We start from the raw sequence: 6,407 nt of genomic DNA, 5'->3' as shown, positions 1-6,407 counted from the left end.
CCTGTCCCTGTCCCGGTGTGGGTGAGGGAGCAGAGCAGCACAGGGATCACGGGCACTGCTCACCCGTGCCGGGCGTGTCGGCTCGCGGTGTGACCAGCAGAGATGCCCTGCTGGCGGCTGCACAGGGACAGGTCAAAATGTGCGAATTGATTAGGGGAAGGGATGGATTCACCCTCTGAGGACCCTCCCRTGTTTGCTGGTCGAGATAAACATCCCAATAAACACGGGCTGATACAATTATCGCATGCGGGAGACACCAGGCTGTCTCCCTCCTGCCTGGGGAGGGGGAGTGGCAGTGGCTGAGGGTGGGGGGCCTTGGGGACCTGCGGATCACCCTCCCTGCMGCCCTGTTAATATCCAAAGTGGCTGTGATAAGAAGCAGTTGCTGGGGCCGCAGGTGGGAAGGTGTCAAGTCGTACACACGGAGCTATAAACAGTGCGTGCCCATAAACCAGATCAAAGCACACAGAGTTTATTTTCAGAAGGTCTGCTTCCTCCGCAGAGCCTGCAGACAAAGAGCTTTTGGGGGAAGGGGGGAAGGAGCGGAGGAAAAAGGGGGAGAGCCAGAGGAGGGGAAAGGATCGAGTCAGCAGTGCCGGTTCTGTGGGTGGATCTCACTCTCAGCAGCGGGAGCAGTGCCCTGAGGGATGCTGCTGGATCCAGCAGGTTCAGTGTGAGAGCAGATGGTGCCGGGGGTGTGGGGATGGCTCTGGGAGCTTCCTGCGGTGTCCCTGGAGCTGCTGTGCCCCAGGGGTGCAGGGCTGTGTCCCCCAGGGCACACCGGGCTGGGCACACCGGACAGGCTGCTCCGGCCTCCTGCAGCACCTGAGCCCTAAGTCACAAGCCCTTAAGCAAATATTGTGAAACCTCGCTGGTTTGCAGAGCCTRCCCCACCCTCCAGCCCCCAAATCACGGGGCTGAGCCAGCGGAGGCTCGGGGGGAAGCGGGTGCCCACCTGCTCCTCGGCCGGCGAGCTCGTGGTCTGTGCAGGCAGGAGGAGAGGAAATCCAAGAGGGGGAAGGTTTGCCGGCAATCGGAGCTCARGAGGTCAGAGAGCAGATGTTGCGGCTGTAACGAGTGCGTGTTGGCTCAGAGGCCTGAGCTGTATCCTGCGCTGCCAGGGCTCACCTCGCGCACTTATTTAGGCTGAAAATCCCCWCTCCTTCCACGCTGACCGGCTCTGGAATGAACCAGATGAAGCTGAGACCCCGGACTTGTTCAATTTGGGTTTTACATAAAGACAGTCCCTCTGGTTCTCCTGGGCTGGGGTGTGCTGGCCCTTGCCTTGCWGGGCTCCCACGCGCCTTGGGTTTAACCACAGCAATTAAATGCCTCGATTTTTCCAGGACTGCTTTTCCTGCAGCCCCCAGCMGCTTCCCGAGCCTGTCCTCGGGGTGAAGGGAGAGTTCGGGGTTCACTTTCCCCGGGAAGGCGGCAGCACCTGCTGCTGTGCTGGCCGTTACCTTTCCATTCACAACCGCGGCGAGGGAAACACATTGTATGGCCTTCAAGGGAAATTTCACTCTGGCTTGCACAAATATTTATCCCACCTGTTTCCTGCCCGGGCCGGCGCTGGGCTCGGTGGGTCACAGGCAGCCGGGCGGAGGAAGCGGTGGGGAAGCGGCTGCTTCTCACACAAAGCCCTTTGCTCTGCAGGGCCGTGCGCTGTGCTGCAATCGCTCCTCTGTGCCGGAGGATATCTGCAGGGTGTCCTTCTGCAGGGGAAGGACAGGGCGAGGGCACGGGGCACTGCATCTCTCAGCTGCACAACTAAAATCCCCCGACTSGTCTTTTTTTTCACCCACGCTGAAGCATCTCTGGGGCAAAGTGACCAGACCGGGAAACCATCGTGTGTTTCTGACAGGGTGTCTCTAATGGCTGTCACCAGTTCGGTTTTAAATGTCCCTCTTTCTTCATTTTGAAGGGGCTCTTCTCTGAGCTGAAATGGCTCGGATTGGAATGGCTGCAAGGCAGCCCAGTCTGGATCCCCTTCCCTGCCCATCGTGCGCTCGGGCAGCAGCACGGGTGGGTGGCACTGACACCAGCAGCCCTCGGTCTGGGTGGCACAGACTCGGTTTAAATGGCACAGCCCTCGGTCTGGGTGGCACAGACTAGGTTTAAATGGCACAGCCCTCGGTCTGGGTGGCACAGACTCGGTCTGGGTGGCACAGACTCGGTCTGGGTGCACTGGGAGCCGCAGGTCCCTGGCACGGAGCCGCAGGGGATGGCGCGGCACCGGAGCCGCCGGTGCTCGGGCAGGCGCCGCATCCCCGTCAGCCGCGGGCACCGCCCTGCTCAGGAAATCCCTGGCCACGGAGCGGGCGTCGGCAAGGACGGCCGTGCTATTCTTACCCTCGCCCCTCGCCTCCCTCCCGGCGGCTGCGGGAGACAGGATACGGGCTGGATGGCTCCGACTGAGCCCCGAGCACCGTCCGGGCAGCGAACGCGTCAGGAGCGTGTCCCCCAGGGGCACACCGGGCTGTGCTCTGGGGTGTCCGCCCAATCCCACCCCTAAAATTAGCACGAGCATCCCACGGGCAGCTGTTCCCAGCACAGCCCCGGCTCCCTCTGGGGGCTGCTGCAGCCCTTCCCCTCCTCCAGTGCCCCCCATGATCGCTCCTCTTTGCCCAGCCAGCCCGTGATTCATGCGCACAGCTCAYGAGTGTCCCTGGAAAGCCCCGAGGGCGGCTCAGGGACTCATCTGCGCGGTCACACTGTCGCCTGTCGCCAGAGCACCTGCCCCGGGGCCGCATTGTCACCTTCCTGCGCCCACGGCATCGCAGCTTCACCCCGCAAAGCCSTGCCAGCCGGAGGCACCGTGCCGGGCGGAATGCTGGCAGGAAGGGTTTGACTCATGCTGGAGTTAATGAAAACAAAACTCTGCAAATAAATAGCATTCGCACCGTTTCCTCAGCGGAACGGCCCCGTTTCCTATGCCGGTGCTCCTCCGGGTGTTCCACCTCCAGGGACTGAGCCTGCAGCCTGGAACTGCCTCTGGCGCCTGGGCTGTGCCAACGAAAGCCCTTTCSGATTTATCCTCGGCTGAAGAGGGTGAAGCGGCTGTGCTGGAGTCCCTGTGCTCYCTCGCTGTGAGCAGCCCCCAGACCCAAAGGGTTTCATCACAAACCGAACCCCAGCCTGGCCTGATATTCTGGCACCTCCAGCCACGCTCTGCGCAAACCTGGATCCATTCGGGACTGGCCCGAGCTGAGTTTGGAGTGAGCACGGGCTGTTCAAACATTTTGATTTTTAGTTGGAGGGGTTTTACAGGTGGATCCCTGCTGCCGTGGGCTGTGCCCCCATGGCTGTGGCCGAGCTTTGCTCCACAGCGTTCACACCCAGGGCCTCTCGCTGCCCGCGCTGGGCTCTGCCGGTCCCGCCGGGCTCCGGTCCCTTGGCAGCCCGGGATCCGTGACCGCAGCTCCGGTGGGAACGGGCGGGGCTGGGCGATGCTCCCAGAGCCCTGTGGCGGGGCCGGCAGCTCCACAACCTCAGCGGGATGCTGCTTTTACCCCGTGGATGGAGAACAGAAACCAGGAYTGAGTGTCAGCTTTTCCCATCCTTTGCCCTAATTTCCCAGGTAACTTATTAACCACTCAGAGCAGACGGTATGAGACTGACGGCAGACATGCCCAGGGTGGGCTGTGAGAGCAGCCTGGCCCAGGGTGGGCTGTGGGAGCAGGGTGGGCTGTCCAGGCTCACTCCAGGTCCTTTTTTCTCACCCAGGTGAGCATTCAGGTGACGGGCTGGGTGGGTGCCCTGCTCTCCAGAGCCCCTGTGCAGGATGCTCAGAGTCAGGGCTGTTTGGAGCCTGTTCCAGGGCTGCAGGGCAGCAGTTCTGGGGTGCAGCAGGGCAGCAGTTCTGGGGTGCAGCAGGGCAGCAGTTCTGGGGTACAGCAGGGCACAGGGCAGGAGGGCACAGGGCAGCAGGGCAGTGGTCCTGGGGTGCAGCAGCCCCCGGCAGAGGCTGGAGAGCCGCGGGCGTTTCCTGCTGAGGCTGCAGATTCCCGGAGGGAGGAAAGGTCATGGTGCTGGGGCTGTCCTGGCTCCCGCCGCCGCAGCTTCCTCTGGCTGCTGCCCWGGCTGTGCAAGGTGCACCCAAAGCTGGCACCGGCGCTGCTCCCCGGCCCCTCACCCAGAGCATCCCACCCAGGCCCGCAGCGGTTCTGATTCTCTCGTGGGCGATTGGGGTGCTGGCCAGGGCGAGCAGTGCTGCTCACTCGCTGGGCCGGACGCGGGTCCCTGCCGGCTTCTCCGGTGACACAGAGCCCGGCGGTGACACAGAGCCCGGCGGTGACACAGAGCCCGGCGGTGACACAGAGCCCGGCGGTGACACAGGGCAGTCACTTCCCTTCGCTCCCCCCTCTGTCCTTCGTTAAGCTCCTCGATCTCTGTTTGCACTGCGCTCCTCMGCGSGGGGAGCGGGGCCGGGGCTGGAGGTGACGAACGATGAGGGGATCAGGTCCCCACGGGGCACCGCAGGGCCGCTCTCTCCTCCTTCCTGGGCTGYCATTTGGATCAAATTGAATTTTGTGTCATCAAATGGCCCCGTCCCTGCGATGTACTGCATTCACAATACAATGGATTTAGCACATCACTGAATGGAAAATGTGAAGCAGAAGTAATTAGCACAGTTCTTGGTATAAAAATTGAAGCAAAATTAACCAAAACAATCATGTGGAAATGAAACTTCGAAGCTTTTAAAAAAAATCAGGCACAGACTTCATTGTACCAAACCCCCCATTAACATGAGTCATTTCAACTCTCCCGCAGGGAAAAAGCACCAAAATGGTGAAGAATTTCATTTCTGGCTGCCCAGGAAGGCAGGTGGCTCCCGGCACCCAAGAAATGCCCTCAATGCCCCGGGGATGCTCGTTTGGTACCGAGGGAGAAGAAACCAACCCAGGTGAGATCTGCTGCTGTCCCTTATCACCCCTGGCCAGTGATTGAATCAACCGCAGGATTTTCCTGTGCTTACAACTACTGAACTTCCCTGGAGGGCAATTTACTCCCAAAATCCGTTTGTGTCATGGGTTTTAACTGTAATTTTATAGGAGATTACAGTAAAGCAGGGGTTGATTGTCCCTCGTGGTGTGTGCAGGGGCTGCCAAGGACCCCTGGGTACAGCTGGGGCTGGCAGGAGGGTTTTTGTCCCCTCTGGTGTCCCCTCCCCTGGCAGGGCCATCAGCCAGGAGCCCTTCCTCCTGCAAACCGGGGGTTGAACGATCTGGGCAGGGGTGGGTTGAGGGGGGAGGGACAAGAGGGGAGGGCTCCCAGGCTGTGGAGGGCCCCATCCCCTCTCCAGGCAGGGAAACTGAGGCACGGTGAGCCTGTGCCAGGAGCTGGCCTGGGACCACATTGCTGTCCCCAGCAGAGCTTCAGCTCCAGCTTCTGGGGGGAGAAATGGAGTTAGCTGAGCTTCTCCAGCRCTCAGAATGTGTTTACTTTGGCTCCAGGTTAATATATGTGGGTTTACTCATCTGATAGAGAGATCAATGGGCAGAGCTGGCCCTGGACAGAGATGGACTCGCCTGTCCCTCGGGCTGGTGGCCGCGGCTGCGCTGACCACTGTGCCCACCCAGCCACTCTCCGGCGGGGATGGGAGGTGGCAGTGGCAGCATCGGGCACAGCCCCGCAGCTCCAGCCCACCTTCCCCGAGCTCCGAGCGGCTCTTTCCCGCACAGCCCGGCGGGTTCGGGCCCGGCATCGCCTCCACCCTCCCTCATCCCCGCCACCACACACGCTGCTTTTCGCTCTCCCCCTGCTCTCCCTTGGCAGATCGTTTGCTGACGTCTTGTAACCGAAAAGCAGGTTGATTTGAATTTTCCATGGATGGCTCAGAGGCACGGATAATTCATTATTCACACCTCTCTAATTAAGTGGCTGCCCAGCAGGAGAGGCAAGGCYGAGAGCAGCCACATGTCCCCTGGCCAGGGCAGGTCAGCAGGGTCCAATGTGGCTCGAATTTGGGCCGCGGTGGCGCTCACCCTTTGCCACACAGAGCACACAGGGCTGCTTTGATAAGCGACATCCCGGGGGTGGGACGTGTGAGAGCAGCGCAGAGGGAAGGGCAGCAGCCTTTTGGGAGTGTTTTTCCAAAACTGGAGCCCAACTCAAGTCCTGGCAGAGCCTTTCTACTCCGGAGGAAGGGCTGGACACAGCAGCAGTGACTCGGAGCGGTGCAGTCGCTCCTTGGCTGCAGAAGGAGCTCGTGAAGCTCGCAGCCAGCTCACACTCTTGGGGTTCACTCGCTGGGTTCACACTCGCTGCCTGTGGCAACGGGGCTGGTCCTGCCGATGTCGCGGTCACCGCTGGCGCTGCACGGGCCCATTCCAGCCGGGACGGGCGCAGCGGATGGAGGGATGGTGCGAACAGGAGGCGCTGGAGCGGGACATGAGCAGGGGATG

At 61.3% G+C, this 6,407-nt stretch overlaps 1 long non-coding RNA gene across 1 annotated transcript in view; it reads left to right on the top strand.

The window, feature by feature from the left end:
• The first annotated feature begins 3,710 nt into the window (after positions 1 to 3,710).
• LOC130587407 (uncharacterized) overlaps positions 3,711 to 6,407 on the top strand; it is a 7,525-nt gene continuing 4,828 nt past the window's right edge. The window contains exons 1-2 of the long non-coding RNA XR_008966788.1: positions 3,711 to 3,726; positions 4,774 to 4,906. This is a non-coding gene — a long non-coding RNA (uncharacterized LOC130587407). The remainder of the gene's footprint in view (positions 3,727 to 4,773; positions 4,907 to 6,407) is intronic.

Source organism: Malurus melanocephalus, unplaced genomic scaffold, assembly GCF_030028575.1.
Source record: "Malurus melanocephalus ecotype Western Australia unplaced genomic scaffold, MMel_1.1 scaffold_1866, whole genome shotgun sequence".
NCBI classification, from domain to species: domain Eukaryota; kingdom Metazoa; phylum Chordata; class Aves; order Passeriformes; family Maluridae; genus Malurus; species Malurus melanocephalus.
The sequence above is the reverse complement of the archived record's forward strand: the minus strand, read 5'-3'. Positions and strand labels throughout refer to the sequence as shown.